This window comes from Dermacentor variabilis, chromosome 6, assembly GCF_050947875.1.
Source record: "Dermacentor variabilis isolate Ectoservices chromosome 6, ASM5094787v1, whole genome shotgun sequence".
NCBI classification, from domain to species: domain Eukaryota; kingdom Metazoa; phylum Arthropoda; class Arachnida; order Ixodida; family Ixodidae; genus Dermacentor; species Dermacentor variabilis.
Genome location: NC_134573.1, coordinates 30,406,771 through 30,423,621, shown reverse-complemented (window position 1 = coordinate 30,423,621; position 16,851 = coordinate 30,406,771). Strand labels below are relative to the sequence as shown.

At 47.3% G+C, this 16,851-nt stretch overlaps 1 pseudogene; it reads right to left on the bottom strand.

The window, feature by feature from the left end:
• Positions 1 to 414: 414 nt before the first annotated feature.
• Positions 415 to 16,851, bottom strand: part of LOC142586078 (sulfotransferase ssu-1-like) — a 54,185-nt pseudogene continuing 37,748 nt past the window's right edge.

The window sequence follows — 16,851 nt, the reverse complement described above, 5'->3', positions numbered from 1 at the left end:
GAAAGGGCGCGAATGCAAAACCATTACCTCTTCCGCCCAGCTACTGTGTGATCAGCTGACAGAAATTCAACTCTTAGACGACAAGACGATGACAGTATTTTTCATGCACTTAGGTAGGTAATTGTCCGCCCTTTTAAGTATTCGTTTAGCTAGTCTTTAAGCATACACTTGCCTATGAGCAAGAACAGTCTATACACACAAGGTTTATTGCATATATTTATTATACTTCCCGCGCAATGAACGGCCGCGCTTCGAGTATCAAAACTCTCTACAGCATACACAGCTTCATCTAATCGAAGCAAGACTGGAAATGTAAAATATGCAGTGTGTTGTGCTGGCTGATGTTTTTTTTTAATGTTCTGTCATATTTTATAGCGAAATTTCGAACTATTACATAGAGAGACACTGAAGCGCTCAGGCAATGCCACCCAAGTCTACCTTGCCCCACAAGTCGGCTACAACGTGTGCAACTCCTTTCTCTATGATCCTTGCACCCATTCGTCTGATGTGCTCGGCATTGAAGAAGGTCTTCCAGTCGCCGATAACACCCTTTCTCACCAGCGTTATCTGGCGCCCCTTGCACATGTCATTGCATACGAGATGCTTCATGGCATCGTATATGTTATCATTCCCGCCGACTTTTGTAACTTCAGCTGTCTGCTCATCAACTTCGAGCAGTTTGGTCATAAAGGGAATACTGCTCTTGTATTCCAGCTGTTTAATGATAAATGCAAAGGAACAATAAAAATTAACACCAAATGACTAAAATACCTACCTCATATTTATGTTAACATAAAAAAGCTGCTCGATATTTACATCTTTGCTCCCTGCTGTGCTGCCGAAATTTTTTTAACAAATACATCCGTCCTTGTGTATGCAAGACGTTTACATTTGAGGACACGCCAGATGCAGCTCCTGTGCCCCTGCTTGTTACTCAGTTCCGAAGAATTTTGTTTAAGTGACTGCTGCCTGCCTTACATATTGTTTTCTAGATATTAATGGTGGTGTGGCAAACTTTTCTTTTTCTTTTGGCGCGCTGCTAGTTTTAGGCATGAGCGAGTAGTGGGGTACGGCCTAAGAGATGAGGAAGAGGAGCTAGAAACGATGGAGTAGATCAGGTGAAGGGACGTGCAAATAAAACCCCTGTGCCCTTAATTGTGTTTGGTGGTTCGAGAGTTTCATGAACCATAACGTGGAATCGGCGAGCCATAGCTGTGGTAGCGTAATGGTAACTGTAGCTCCTATAACACCCGTATAAGGTACCTGACTGGTTGCAGAGGTAGTAGAAGCGGAGTTGAAGTCGTCTGGAGTCTAGGTTTGATCCACTGAAGGTCGCATTTGTAGTCCGGATCACCAGTAGCTGAGTTAAGACCACAGGGGTTTTGTTTGTACGTCCCTTCACTTTTTCTTGTTCCTTGATCTAGTCCATCGTTTCTAACTCCCCTTCCTCAACTCTTAAGTCGTACCCTAGTACTCTGTCATGTCTAAAACTAGCCTTGAGCCAGAAGAAGAAAAATTTGCCACAGTAGTATGTGTCTTGTCGCTTTTACATGCAGCACTGAAGGCGTATTTCGACCCGTTTCGCTGATTCATTCCGAAACTAATTATTGTGTCCTCTTCAGATTTTTGCAAAAGCATAATAATTAATAATATTTGCTTTAAAACAATAACTGCAACAGGAAAATACGCAGTTCCATTTCTTGTTTACAATTTATCAGACCATTAGAAATATATTTCTTAAAGGGACACTAAAGGCAAAAACTAAGTCGATATGGACTGACCTAAATACCATTCCAGAAACAGCACAACGCTTATTTCGTGCCAAGAAAAGACTAAATTTACCAGAAAATGGAATCTGAACGGTCCGAATAGCTCCTTTTTTATACAAATCACCATAGGTCGCCGGGCTTAGTCAAGCTACAATAATGGAGCTATTTCCCGCCACCTCTCTTTCTGTCTTTGTTGAGAGATGAAATAAAGTTTTGATTTTGATTTCATTTTTTTATCTCCCGCCACCGAACCAGGAGAGTGATGGCGTTGCATACGGCATCACCACTCTTTGCTGCCATCGGTGAGTAAAACGGCGCCCGACAGACGGCGGTACCGAGCTGGTGGATTCGCCATGGCAGCTGCTTTTTGGTCAAGTTGCGTAGGCTGTTCGGACACCCCGCGACATCATATGGAAGTAAAATTTTCTGTTACTTGTAGTTGCTGCGAGTTTCGCGAGGCAGCGAAACCAGCGGGGCACTACGGGACCAGAAAAGTACTGAAATGCAAAAGCCTGGGCGGCGCAGAGTCAGCGAAATGTTTCGGCCACCTCCGTAGTTGTCAAAGGTAATTTCGATGAGTTATTCTTTTTTATATGAAATGGAACTGAACAAGTAGCATTTTATTTCCTCTTGTAATACAATACAAAGATGTTCTGTGCAACGAGTGGTGGAGTAATACTGACGTAATTTAACTGAGGAGTGCCTTCGTCATCAGGCAAGTACTTGAATGTCGAGGGCGAGTCTCTAATCATGTCCTGCATTTACCTCAATATCTGAATATGGATTATTAAGGCTATGTCCGCCATAATATTGAGGCCTTAGAGATCCTCGAGAACTGATCTATCCCTTTAGATTGACTTGATATTTACCTTTAGTGTCCGTTTAATATTCGAAGACAAAACAGCACGTAAACAAAACGGGTTCGGGGCCATGTAGCCAGGCCTCAATAAATATAAGAGAAATATTCATGCGCATCATGATACACAGTGTGCTTCTATACATAATATACTATTCACAGTAAAAAATATTTACAGCTTGAAGGGTGTTTTGTTGTCGCGCTGGTAGACTCTTACCTTTAGGGCCTCACAAAAATTTATAAAGGACGATAATGGAGCTCTAACGAGATATGCAATGTGAAAAGACGTAGTTCAAAACTACGTAATAATTTTGACAGCTTTGGGCACACAGAAATATCCGACAATACGATTTCACAGGGAGAGATCTGAAATTCACCTGTCGGATATTTCTGGGCACGCAAGGCTGTCAGAAGGATTACATAGTTTTCAACTACGTCTTTTATCATCGCACGTCTAGTTTGAGCTCCGTTGTCACCCTCTATAAATTTTTGTAACGTCCTAACGGTAAAGGTGCTACTAGTGCGACAAGGAAACACCCTTAAATGTGTAATCATTTGTACAGTGTAGCACATAAACAGCCCTTACAAAATTTGGTCACCAAAATTAACTCGGGAGAACTAATTACAACTACCTCATCAAACTCTCAAAACAAATCGGTATTTTTCGCTTCCTGAAATATCAATGTCAAGCTAAACTATCCATAGAAAAATGCCGAATGTGACGTTCAGGATCAGGCGCGTATACATGTATATTTAATGCGTATTGCCTCACAACTTTTTCTAGTTATCCTATCCATTTGCTGGCATTGCCTTACCCAGTACCATTTACGGAGTCGCCCAACAAGCTACCCTTATCAATGAATCACATATGACAAAAAAATTTTAAAGTACAACACCGAATAAGCAAACTTACTCGATTGTGTAATGCCGCGTCGCGACGAAGCAGCTCGCTAATAGAAGTACAATCTTTCACGAAAGTGTAAGAGTCAAAATTACACCGGCCTAATACGTACCCGAGTCAGCGGAAACAAAGGTACGCGTATAGTTAACCCTAAATTGCAGCGTTCCATTCCAATAGTACAGCTCTACTCACAGCTCTATGAGTGCAATAGACAGCAGATGTTTTCGAAAGCACATAGATTCAGCACTCCAGGGGAAACCTCATAAATACTAGCACAAACAGTGCTCCACTACCTGCTCAAAAACTCCGACGTCGCTGAGTAGCCTGTCTTCGTACTGGCGGTCAAGGAATCGAGCGACCTTCGTCACAGTTGTTCGGAAGTCCCTCTTCAGTTGCTCGTACGTTGTGAGGAGTGCACTGTCATCGTGCCGGTGAGCATAACACGAAGCTAGGCGATCCAAGCAGGCTGCCCAGTTCATCTCACCAGTCACAAACAGTTCGAAGAAATCATCGAAGCTGCCGTGCTCAAACTTGTGTGCCTAGAGGGAGCGGGTAAAGTGGAAGAACGACACGCACACGTCTAGCGGGTTCCTTGCGAGGTACACGTACCTACGAGGAAGAAAAATCTCAATGTGTTAGCGTTCTTAGCCCACTTAACGCAATTTCTGGGTCCTAGCTACGTGTGTGTGTGTGTGTGTGTGTGTGTGTGTGTGTGTGTGTGTGTGTGTATGCGTGTGTATGCGTGTGTGTGTGTGTGTGTATGCGTGTGTATGCGTGTGTGTGTGTGTGTGTGTGTGCGTGTGTATGCGTGTGTGTGTGTGTGTGTGTGTGCGTGTGTGTGTGTGTGTGTGTGTGTGTGTGTGTTTGTGTGTGTGTGTGTGTGTGTGCGTGTGCGTGCGTGTAACCATTTTAAGATTTACTTGGGTTACTGGGCAGCATATGGTCGAATGTGTAGTACTTCGGCCAGCTGTTCTGAGGGAGCAGAGACCGAAACCCCCGCCACAAGAGTCTCTCAACGACAGCAGCCCGACACTTTAGCAGGGTACCCCACTAATGCACCAGGTATGTGCCGCTGTTCAATGGACCTCTCACCAACTTGTGAGACTGACTATCGGGGGTGAGGACTTACGGAGTCGCCATCTGTCGGAAGCGCCTCCTTTGCGTAGTACGTATGAGGGATAATGCGGAGAGCTCCTCGTAGGTTTGGCTTATGGCACTCAATAAAAACATCACTTGGTAGCCCTCCTGTACATTTCTTTAAGTACTCTCGAAGCGAAGGATGTTTTGTACTGTTAAAATAATAATCTTGCGCGAACTGAAAGCAAAGAATCGTTTACAGACGCTATCTCTATACCGAATACGCACAGTGAACGCTACAGCGCGCGGTCGCCGCGATAGTCTCCCGAACCGGTTTCTTGCGTGAAAGGTAGGCAAACGCTGAGAGCAAACTATGTGAAATATGTTCTTGTAGTGGGCTCTGTGCATAATCGAATGTGGCACAACAGAATAAAGCCTTAATGCAGCGATCGCACGGGTTCGCAGCGAGCGAATGCGCGTCTGCATGCATGTGCGCGCACTATGATTAACTATCGCTACGAGCGCATTATCGCACTGTGCCGTGAAATTTAGGCCGCATAATATGAGCATTTGAAAGTACACAAGCAACCATTGTTATGTGGAGGCTATCAGAGCTGCTCAAAAACAATTTTTTAATTATTTTTCAACCCTGCTACGTTAGACTTCGACGCCTACGGCGACTGTGATGTGCCATTGAGAAAATCAATCTTTTTTTTTTTTTACTTCTGCTAACTTCTTGGACGTTTCAATATTATTTGTGAAGTTGCGTCGCACTGTATGTTTATCGGCCTTCTCAGCGTGCGATTTCCCGCTGCTTCTTTTTTCTGGTAATCCAGTACATTAATTCATAACACAACCATTAGGCCATGCCTTTTTTTAATGTGTTTCTTACCACTCCCTTTTCATTCCAGTGAACTTGCCAGTATCTAGCATAAACAAGTACATAGACCAAAGCGTCGTGACATTAGCCGAGAAGCCGGCGCGGGCGAGTGCCTCAGTGCGCGTTTTCTGCTACTCACCGAACATCGCAGTCGCGACGCCGTAGCACAAATATTCCTCGAGTCCCTGCTTGCTGCATACCCGAGTTGTAGCCGATGACTGTTTGCAGGTTCTAAGTTTGTCGAGCCACACTTCACGCAGCTTCTTGTCCTGCAGCTGCGTGCGAATAAGGCTGACATCGGGCTCCGTTTCGTACGTCCGGCCCTGCCTGCACGGAGCAGTAGCCTACCATGCTGCCCGCCTCAGAAGGCAGCCGCTACCTGTTATAGTGCTTTCAAATGTTGTCAATCAGACACCCAAGGCGGAAAAGCCTCCCCACTTAATCAGAACCGCAGCGCAGGGGGGATTAAAATTTTCGTTTTCAGCTCACTTCCGAAGCAGCTGACACGGCCGCTGTGTGCACGTGATCCCACGTACAGCGTCACGCCGACGGTGGCGCCAGCTTTGCAGTGGTGGAGCTCGCCCCCAATCTGCCACGAGGTTTGCATCAAGCGAGGTAACAGCGTTCGCAGGCAGGTTTCTCGTCTCGGCGGCGACGCGCAAACGCAGCTCTCGGCAGCGCCACTAGATGGCGCAGCGTGGATGCCGCATTCGATACAAATGATTGGCCAAAACATCATCATGTAATGTTCCTGTATATACAGGGACACTAGCCGCAGCAGACGAGAGGCCACAAGACTCGTTTCTGAGCCTTCGCACGCACCGTTTAACCATGCAGATGGCGCCAAGTGTTCTTGGGGAAGCGTGAAAGCGCAGCTCCGCTGCAACACACGCCTTATACATAACTCGTTTCGAAGAGGGCAATACGCTGTGTCGCTGTATTAATTCAATGCTTAGTCTACTGCATTAGACAGTCATCGAGAGATTGGTTCTGCCGAATTTTGGTATTTGGGCGTATTGCACCTATTAAGAGGACCTAGTACTAAACATGTGCGCAATAGAAAGCAATGCTCTCGATGCCCTTTGTTATATTTGCGGAATCCTAGAGTAGCTACATACATGAACTACCGCAAGCACGCGTTTGCAAAACAACGAGTCAAGGAAATGAACAAAATAAGCTTCGTATGAGCTCAGATGTTTGCTATATAATGTTGAGTACTAGTACTGTATTTGGTGTGCACTTAAACAGCAAATCCTTGACTTCCATACCCTGCGCAAAGCGTTAAGGTTGCTTGATCTATGACGCAGTGTACCCCCAGGCATACTTACTGTAGGAACTGCTGCTTACTGTAGCAAAAATTATACTGTTTTACACTATGAGCACGTATCAAATTTTAAATGCCGACGTAGCTGCCTTGGAAAGTACTAAAGACTACGAGTTAGGGCCTAGCGTTGGATCGCAATGTCGTGTACGTACGGTGCGACAAGTTATGCAGCGACAGAATCACAAATGCATCTCTGAGAATAAATTTGAAGCTGCACCGTGGCGCATTCTCCGTTTAATTTATATTTTATTGGTACACAATGCGAGATGTTTCGGACCCAAGGAAGAGTGCGGACTCGTTAACGAGGCAACGTACACAAATATCAGCACGAAAATTGAACAAACAAATTAGAAGCATTTGAACACGGGAATAATCAATAAGTGCACTAATTATTATTTGTTTTGAAGACATACATACAATTCGCAGGAAAGGGAAAGCGAGGAGCAGGCTAGCAACTGCCACCGGACGGGGCACAACGCCTGCCTACTCTTCAGAAGGGAGGTGACAGCAACACAGAAATCACAGAAAAGAAGGGGAGGAAAGAAAAACACAGAAAAGAAGGGGAGGAAAGGCGAAAGGAAGAACAACAGGAGAAATCTAAAGAATGAATTAGAACACACAGTACACATCCCATACAGTAGGGCTGGTCACTGAAGGTCACCCTAGTACAGAATGTTGAAAAGAATAGTTTCGACGCTACAAACGTGAACCTACGTTAGGCAACTCCAGAAAAGTAAGTAGCGCGCGATGAGCCTGATCACGTCGAGACGCACAACTACTGCGGTACAAACATTCGTCGAGTGTCGCACACCGCAGGCCAAGGAGATGATAGTCTCTCACTAGCGACATGCACTGCGCCGTGAAAGCGGGACACTCAAATATAAGGTGCTGAAGTGTTTCTCAGCAGCCACAAGACGTACACGATCGACTAGCCACACGTGATTCTCTGTGTAAACGTTGGTGCAAGTTTACGCCGCCAACCCTCAGCTTGAATAGTTTCGCTCTAGCGCGACGAGGCAAGCCTCGACCGCGAACACGGGGCGGGAACGTAGATGGCGACGAATGAGCAGACCAGCGTCATCAAGCTTGCACAATATTTCCGGGCAGTCACAGTTGTTATGACCGCAAGTTGAAGAGAGTCAATCAGCCTCTTCATTTCTGGCGATTCCTACGTATCCATCCATTGAGGGTATTTATTCAGCAACGAGAGATACCCCACGTGATGAAATTTTGCTTGCAGAGTCGGTAATGCTGCGCACAACTGGGCAATCAATCATACTGCGTTCCAACCTGCTAAGGCCAGCGCCGGAGTCCGTAAAGATGGCAATCTTCGATGTGGTTAATTCCTCTTTCACGTATTTTAGTGCAACATTACTCACTGCTAGCTCCGCAGTTGTTGACGAAGTTGAATGGGGTATTTGAAAGATACGCCGGCAGAAAAAAGCTGCAAAGGCGCCTTGACCTTCGTTGTGTACAGATGCATCTGTGAGTACTTGAAGATAATGTGGAAACCTTTCCAACATATGAGACTGAGCCAATCGGAATATTGCCAAAACAGGCATATCAGACTTTTGTGTATGTCAGGAATTCAGAATCAGAATCAGAGTTTATTATTATAAGTTGGGTCACATTACATATATGTAGTACACGGAAAAATTGTGCGGGAGCAAAATATCTACGTTTTATTTACAACAGAAAAAAAGAAAAAAAGCGACCAAAGGCCGACTACAGTAATCCTTGTTGTTAAACTGGCAATAAAAAATGCATTTTTAGTTCTCTTTTAAATTGTGATAACATCTTACTTTCATTATGAGAGGAAGAGTGCTCCATATTGGTGGGGGAGAAGAAGAAGAAGCGGAGCAGTGCAGACGTTCGTCGCATGGGCTCCGTAGATTCCGACCCTCACCGACTATCTCGACCCACCGGGCCGCCAACTTTTGGGTTGGATCTGAGAGAGCTCACAAGCTGGATCACCCGGACACCGATTTCAAGACGGTAGGACCATTTCTTGGCAAATTACCGGACTTTGACGGGAAACGCTCGCCGCTAAGCCTACCGAGGTTTAGCACGACTGCGGGCGTTTGCGGGCAGCCAGGCCCGCTCAGTGATAGCGATGCAGCCTGGACCCGACTCCCGCTCCACGAAATATCCGAATTTTGAGCCATTGACGAGTAGACTAGCCCAGAATTTGCTAGAAGCACAACAGATGGATGACGACCACCTCGGTGCCTCCGACTCCGAGAATTCGGTGGACGGGGAGATCGAGGACTCCGCCATGCAGGAGCAGCAAGACACTCACAAAGAAGACGAAGCAAATTGGGAATTGGTTATGACCAAACGCCAAAAGAATCGACAGAGGAAGGACGGACGGAACGCCGCCAGCGCCGGGAATTCCCCGGCCCCACCGCCGACAGCTGGCGCGCCAGCTTCCAGCGCGCTGAAAAAAGACGGGAAAGGAGCGCAGCGGCAGCCTAGGAAGAGGCTGCCCCCGCTCCCCAGCGACGACTTCAAGATTATGTTGCGACCGAAGGGACTCGCAGTCAAGTCGCTCCAGCAATTTCAAGTGGCCCGGGTTGTAGCCGCGGAATGCAGCAACAAGTTCGAGGGAAGAGACCTGATCACGAGACTCCACACAGGGTCCAACATAATAATCGTCAGCCCGCCGAACGAGGCGGCCGCCCAGCTCGCGAGGCGCATCACTAGCCTCACTATCGAGGGACGCTCATATGACGAGAACGCTTACGTGGCCGCACCGGAGAACACCCGGCGTGGCGTGATACACGGAGTGGAAACCGGAGCGACACCGGAGGAACTGAAAACCGACTTGTGGACGCGCGCACAGGGTGTCACCATCCACAGCGCCCGAAGACTAGGCAAGACCAAGACAGCCGTCATCACCTTTGATGGACCCATCACACCGAAACACGTCATCTACTGCGGAGCCAAGTACAAGTGCTACCCGTACCGGCCCACAAGACAAATCTGCTACGTTTGCTGCCAACAAGATCACCGCTCCGACGTGTGCCCCACACCGGACGCCCAGGCTTGCAAACAGTGCGGGATGCAGAACCCGCCAAAGGATCACCAGTCTACCCCGAGATGCCTGATCTGCGGAGGCAACCACGCTACCGGATCGCGGGAGTGCCAAGACCGACTAAAGAGAGCCAGGGACCTGCGAGGCAAGGCCAACGGTGGCAACAACGGCGGTGGACGCGAGAGCAGACGTCGCAGCCGGGACGACCGCGGCAAGAATCCGAGATGGTTCAGCTCGGAGAGGGAGGCTTCGCGGAGCCGTTCGAGATCCCGGGCGTCGCGGAGCCGTTCACTGAGTCGGTCACGGTCCTTCCCACCCCTGCCGCCCCTGGCCATTAAGGGAGGGAGCCAGCTGCAGCAGCAGCAGCAGAAGAGGAAGACGAAGAACGAGCCTACCCGAAAGAGCGGCGGCGTCAAGGTGAGCTGGGGAGCCGAAAACCTTTGGTTTGCTCCGCACTCGGGTGGGGTAGCTAACGAAAAGAACAACACAAACAGCAACCGCGAACAGTCTAGACAGGAGGACGCAGAGAAAATAGCGCTGAGACGCGAATTAGAGCTATCACGCGCTAGGCAGAAAGAGCTAGAACGCCAAATAGCAGAGCTAACGAAGGCAGTGCGAGACCTTAGGTCGAACAGCTCTCCGCAGCCACAGACCGTACAAACCCAAGCCCCATGGCAAGCAGGCAACGAGGATTTCGCCACGTTTAAAGCAGAGATTCAGCAAATGATGCAGCAGATGATGCAGCAACAGCAGCAACAAATGCAGCAAGTACAATTACAAGTCACAGAGCTCCGGAGCAGCATCCGCAAGCAGAAGTTTACCGAGAACATTAGAGAGAAGGCCTACCACCGCCCCGCGCTGGCATCCCTCGCCGACACATCCGCAAATAACACCGAGGCTTAAACATGGCCAGTAAAACTTTAAGCAAGCAAGAAACCTTAGATATATGGCAATGGAACTGCAGAGGCTACCGTAAGAAGCAGGGCCTCCTCCAACAATACATTCACACACAACAAACACCGCCCGACATCATATCGCTTCAAGAGACGGGCACGACACCAACACTGGCAGGATACACGTGTTACGAGACTCAAGAGAAAGGAAGAACGGCAACCCTAGTCAGCAAGGCACTCATCGCCATAAGCCACGACAGGATAGCCGACACCGACATAGAGCACATGATTGTAGAAATTATACCAAAGAAGAAAAGAAAGAGGGGCAGTATATTTATTGTAAATGCATACAGCCCCCCCCCCCCGAAACAGAGGAAGGCAAAATTCTACGAGCTTTTCCATGGCGCACGCAAACTAGCGAAAGACAGCACGCTAATCATCCTAGGAGACTTTAATGCCATGGACAAAAGCTGGGGATGCCAAACAGCAAACCCAAAAGGCAAAACGCTAGCGGAGGCAGCAGAGAACACCGACTGCAACCTCCTCACAGATCCAGACACTCCAACCAGAATCGGAAAGAGCGTTAGTACCGACACCTGCCCCGACCTCACGTTCATACGAGGAGCGGAACAAGCAGTGTGGGAGAACCTGTTAGAGAACCTGGGTAGTGACCACTACATACTCAAGACGCAAGTAACTTCGGACAGGCTAAGGCGTCAGCTGGTATCGACAAAAATTATGGACTACGGACTGGAGCGCTTTTCGAGAGGCATGCGATAGCAATCTCGCCGAGAACGGGATCCAATCGATAGAAGAGTGGGGGAAAATGCTCATTGAAAAACAGCGCAAGTACACCAAAGAAATCGCGCGAACGACGCAGACGCCCCAGGTAGACGCCAGACTGCTCACGCTGTGGAAAGCTAGACGCAGTCTCACCAAGAGGTGGAAGAAACAAAAATACTACAGGAAGCTAAAGATAAAGATCGCAGAAGTCACAGCGAAATCAGAGGAGTACGCGGCGCAATTGGCAAGGCGAAATTGGCAGCAATTCAGCGACTCCCTCAACGGAACTTTGAACACAGCGAGGACGTGGCATATCCTCAAGGCTCTCATAGATCCGACCAAGACCAAGACAGAAAACAACAAAACCATCTACCGGTTCATCCACCAGTTCGAGGGACCAGACTCGGAACTCCTGGAGAAGGTACGCGTTAAATGCTTCGGGGACACAAACCCAGCAGCTTACGCAGAGCGCTACCGCGGAAGAGAAAACGTTAACCTGGACAGACCCATCACGCGAGAAGAGGTCTACGCAGCGATTCGAAACACAACCAGAAACACAGCCGCGGGTGCAGACAAGATAAATAACGCACTCATCCGCAACCTCAGTGAAGAGTTAGTCGCAGAATTAACCGACTTTCTCAACAAACACTGGGAAGCTGAAACCATTCCCGAGGAGTGGAAGCATGCGGAGGTAGTGATGATTCCTAAACCGGGCAAGAAACTACAAATTGAGAACCTCAGACTGATCTCGCTCACATCGTACCTGGGAAAACTGTACGAACGAGTGGGGACGCTGAGACTACAACAGTACATGGAGGACAACGAACTGTACCCCCACAACATGTTTGGATTCAGAGCAAAATTATCGACCCAAGACGTACTGCTTCAAATCAAAGAAGAAGTACTCGGGAACGTCCCCAGGAGCGGGGAGAATATAATAATGGCATTGGATATCAAGGGGGCTTTTGACAAAGTAAGCCACGAAGCTATCCTCACGGGCATGAACGACCTGAACTGCGGGAGGAGAGTCTACGGCTACGTCAAAGCCTTCCTTTCAAACAGAACGGCAACGATTGGCCTCGGAGGGCTCCGATCAGAGAAGTTCCTTACTCCAAACAAAGGGACGCCTCAAGGGTCAGTCATCTCCCCCACGATTTTCAACATAGCAATGATTGGCTTTGCAAAACAGTTAAAAGAAATCGATGGCATACACCATGCCATGTATGCCGACGACATCACCATCTGGGTTAACACAGGCTCGCTCAGACAGAAAGAAGAGAAGTTACAAGAGGCAGCCACCTGCGTAGAGGACTACGTCAGAGCAAGAGGGCTAGCCTGCTCCACTGAGAAGTCCGAGCTGCTGAGAGTTTGGAGAGGAAAGCAAAACCGCACAGTCCCCACCAGCGACGAGTTAAAGCTCAACGTCTACCTCGAGGGGAAGCCGATACCGGAAAAGACGCTCATCAGAATCCTGGGGAGGTAGATACAGTCAAACCAACGCTGCACCCACACCCTCGCCCTACTCAAGGCATCCACCCTACAAGTGGCCCGCATGCTCACGCGCAGCTCACACAGACGCCACGGCATGCGAGAGGAGGACACACTCAAGCTGGTCAGAAGCTTGGTCGTCAGCCGAGTGGCATACACCCTTCCATACTACAATCCCATCAAGAGTGAGGTACAACAGGCGGACGCGATTCTACGCAAAGCCTACAAAACAGCACTCCACCTTCCCCACAACACCTCAACCGAAAAGCTCCTAGCCTTAGGACTACACAACACCTTCGACGAATTGAAAGAGGCGCAACTAGTCTCCCAACAACGCAGACTACAGCAGACCGCATCTGGCAGGGAGCTCCTGAAGAAACTAGGCTGCGCCGATCAACTTCAAGAGGTACAGAGGACCGAAACAATTCCGGACGAGTATCGCAACACACTAAAGGTAGCACCCATACCCCGGAACATGGATCCCAACCTACACAAAGCACGCAGAGAAGCGAGGGCTGAATACCTACAAAAGACACTAGCACCCCAAGAAACAACAGTATACGTGGACGCAGCCACGTACGCCAGAGCAGCGGGGCAGAGCAACAGCAACGCGGTAGCAACGGTGATTGATTCGAACCTACGCGAGATCACCAGCGCATCACTACAAGGCTGTACGATAGTCGAGGCTGAAGAAGTGGCCGTCGCTCTAGCGGCAGCAGAGGGATATCGGTCTAAACGGTCTCTAACAATCCTTACAGACTCGCAAACAGCGTGCCGCAACTACCTACGTGGCAGAATAGGGCACGCAGTGCTCCGCATACTCCGCTCCGGAGACCACATAACACAACGACAAACAAAAGAAGAACCAATTAGGCATACGATAGTATGGACGCCGAGACACACGGGAGTGGCAGGGAACCAAGAGGCGGACAGGATAGCTCGAGGGTACACTTATTACCGAGCATCCAACGTAGGCGACCTCGAGGAGACCGAACCTGTGCCCCAAGACTATTCGGCGATACTAAATTACTACAAGGGCTGCAGAAAGCGGTATCCACCACCGCACAACTCCCTTAGCAGAGAGGACTCTGTCGCGTGGAGGCAGCTACAAACGGGCTCGTACCCGAACCTAAACGTGCTCAGCAAAATTTATCCCACACAATACAATGACAAATGCCCCTGGTGCCACGAAACATCCACGCTGTATCACATAACGTGCGCATGCCAGAAGATAGACGTGGTACACGTTATACCAAACCCGAGTGCGGAGCAATGGGAGGGAGTGCTCTCCAGCGATCGCCAGGTCGACCAAGAAGGTCTGATTCGGCGAGCACAACTGGCAGCAGCATCCAGCGGAGCCCTGGACTAAGGGCAACCGACCGTTGTGCTAGAAGATGGACGATTCCATCTGAAGACCGCAGAAGACCAGCGAATCTAGAGCTGATCAAGTTTTTCACTCACTCACACTCCATATTGGTATGGAAGTGAACTCTACTGTCTGTTTACCATAGCTAGTGCGGATTCTTGGTAGAAGAAAATTGTTATTCAACGCAAATCACGAGGTACTATGAATCATCAGGTTGGATGGTGAAAATTTCATCGATAGTAGCGCATTATTTAATAATCTGTAGAAAAAAATACCTAGGTTGTATTTAGTGAGTCCAGAAATGGCGAGCATGTTATTCTCGTGTAGAAGGGAAGTGGCATTACAAAAGCGTGGACTGTATGTAATTATTCTGATGGCTCGGCTCTGAACTGCCTGGAGAGACGCAATATGATTATCATATGTTTCCCAAACATAAAATTATGCCATAAGTAATGTATGTGAGAGTGGACAAAAGATTGGTAGAGTGAGAGTAACGTGGCACGTGTGAAGTGAGGGCGCGTTTTAATTAAGATGCGTATAGCATAAGCTATCTTCTTTTTTACGTGAGCAATATGATCGTGATACTTCAAATTATAATGTAGTAGAATACCAAGGAGAGCTGAACATGAACTTGGAGGAAGGCCGTGAGGACCAAAAGTGATAAGTGGAATGGATGGTATGTTGCTCTGATGGGAACAGAACACAACAAATTCGGTCTCAGTTGCATTAATAGATAACATGTTAAAATTACACCACGTTAGGATATTTTCTAAGTCAGCATATAAATTATTAACGAGAGATGAGATATATTTATGAAAGAAGAATATAGTGGTGTCATCGGCGTGCAGGATGCATTCTGTGGAAGATAGGCAGTTAGGTGAATCATTAATACAAACCCAAAACAATAGTGGCCCCAGGATAGATCCCTGGGCACATCAATGTTAGTAATTTGCTGTCGAGAATAAGCATTGGAAATAGAAACAACTTGAACTCTGTTATATAAGTATTATAAAGGAGATTTATTGGGGTTCGTAGCGACCGCCGGTCCTGGGATGCACCGAGCAGTTCACGAGCTCGAGCTTCTGCTGCGCGCTTGATGCTGCCGATGCTGCTGACTCTGTGCGCACGTTCGTCATCTTCCTTACAGTATTTTTAGTAGTGAGAGAGCAGGCCCACAAATGCCAATTGCTTCGAGCTCAGAGAAAAGGATATTATGATTTGTGCTATCAAATGCTTGCGTTCGATCGATAAAAACTGAGGCGGCGAGAAATCCTTCGTGGATTAATTTTTTCGTTGGTCAGTAAGATGAATGAGTGGCAGCTCAGTGGAATATCCATGGCGAAATCCAAACTGGCATCAAGAGAAGATATTAAATTTAGAAACGTATTTCGTTAGCCGTATTGCAATTAGTTTCTCAATAACATTCCCAAAGCAAGGTAAAGTGCAAATAGCTCTAGTTATTCAATAATGAGCTATCGCCTTTCTTAAAAACTGGGATGATTTTGCCACGCCTAAGTTCAGAAGGAAAGAAACCAGTCTTGAATAATAAATAAACAATAAATGAAAGTATATATGAAATTAAGTGCACAAATAATTTATTGTTAGCAGGGTGGACCTCATCAATTCCAGCGCTTGTCACTTTTACAATATTTATAACAGCAGTTATTTCTTTTGGCGTTGTAGGAAATAAAAAGAATAAATGAGGTAGACGGTTCATGTTGATGACCTGTGCAGGAGTAGGTGGATTGTGAGGAAACAAAAAACTACTAAAAGCCTCAGCTATTTCAGCAGGGGAATCAAGCTCTACTCCATCCTTTAAAATTCTGGATACCTGGTTTAGTCGTGTGTGTCTATTTAAAAAGGAGTTGACAACCCCCCATTTCTGTGTTACAGAAGCTTTTATATCGGGCACATAGGTTCACGTTAAATGGTTACCTTTTAGTTTTCTTATATATATTATCCCGTTTGCGCATTTCTGCTAATAACGGCTCTGAGAGCCATGGATTGTGAGAAAATGACACATTTTTTGCATTTCTTATTGCAGGTGAACTTGCGCAATTATGATGTAATTAGTGAAACAAATTTGGAAAGGCTTTCTGTGGGTCGTTTAGTGATTTAATTTCAAAGCAATTTGTATTAGCAACAGCAATTATGAAGCCGACTTTGTCCAGAACATCTTTAGTATGTGAAGGTGGGCAAGGTCTGACATCGGAATTGAAGCGTAAGAGCAGGGGATAATGATCAGTGGTGTCTATGTGCAAATCTTTTGCCTCTGGTCAATGAAGCAGGTTAGAAAGGGCATGATCAATAAGTGCAACTGTGCCGTTACAAACTTAGCGTGTGGGGACGTCAATTAAACAATCATATCCGAAGCAATGGAACAAGCTAGTACCATGAATACATATGCGCGATTTTTCATCGAGTAAATTGATGTTTATGTCACCCACTATAACAACATTCTTTTTAAATTTTCTAGTGAT